Source organism: Bison bison, unplaced genomic scaffold (assembly GCF_000754665.1).
Source record: "Bison bison bison isolate TAMUID 2011002044 unplaced genomic scaffold, Bison_UMD1.0 scf7180017851594, whole genome shotgun sequence".
Taxonomy (NCBI): domain Eukaryota; kingdom Metazoa; phylum Chordata; class Mammalia; order Artiodactyla; family Bovidae; genus Bison; species Bison bison.
Window position 1 is genome coordinate 9,502 of NW_011482167.1, and position 756 is coordinate 10,257.

The following is a 756-nucleotide window of genomic DNA, read 5'->3' on the forward strand; positions in this document are numbered from 1 at the left end:
TACCCAGCAAGGATCTCATTCAGATATGAAGGAGAAATCAAAAGCTTTACAGACAAGCAAAAACTGAGAGAATTCAGTGCTACCAAACCAGCTCTCCAACAAATGCTAAAGGATCTTCTCTAGACAGGAAACACAGAAAGGGTGTATAAACTCGAACCCAAAACAACAAAGTAAATGACAATGGGATCACACTTATCAATAATCACCTTAAATGTAAATGGGTTGAATATCCCAACCAAAAGACAATGACTGGTTGAATGGATACAAAAACAAGACCCCTATATATGCAGTCTAAAAGAGACCCACCTCAAAATAAGGGAAACATACAGACTGAAAATGAAGGGCTGGAAAAAGATATTTCATGCGAATGGAGACCAAAAGAAAGTAGGAGTAGCAATACTCATATCAGATAAAATAGACTTTAAAGTAAAAGCTGTGAAAAGAGACAAAGAAGGACACTACATAATGATCAAAGGATCAATCCAAGAAGAAGATATAACAATTATCAATATATATGCACCCAACATAGCACCACAATATGTAAGGCAAATGCTAAAAAGTGGTGTTGGAGACAACTCTTGAGAGTCCCTTGTACTGCAAGGAGATCCAACCAGTCCACTCTAAAGGAGATCAGTCCTGGGTGTTCATTGGAAGGACTGATGTTAAAGCTGAAACTCCAATACTTTGGCCACCTCATGCAAAGAGTTGACTCATTGGAAAAGACCCTGATGCTGGGATGCATTGGGGGCAGAAGGA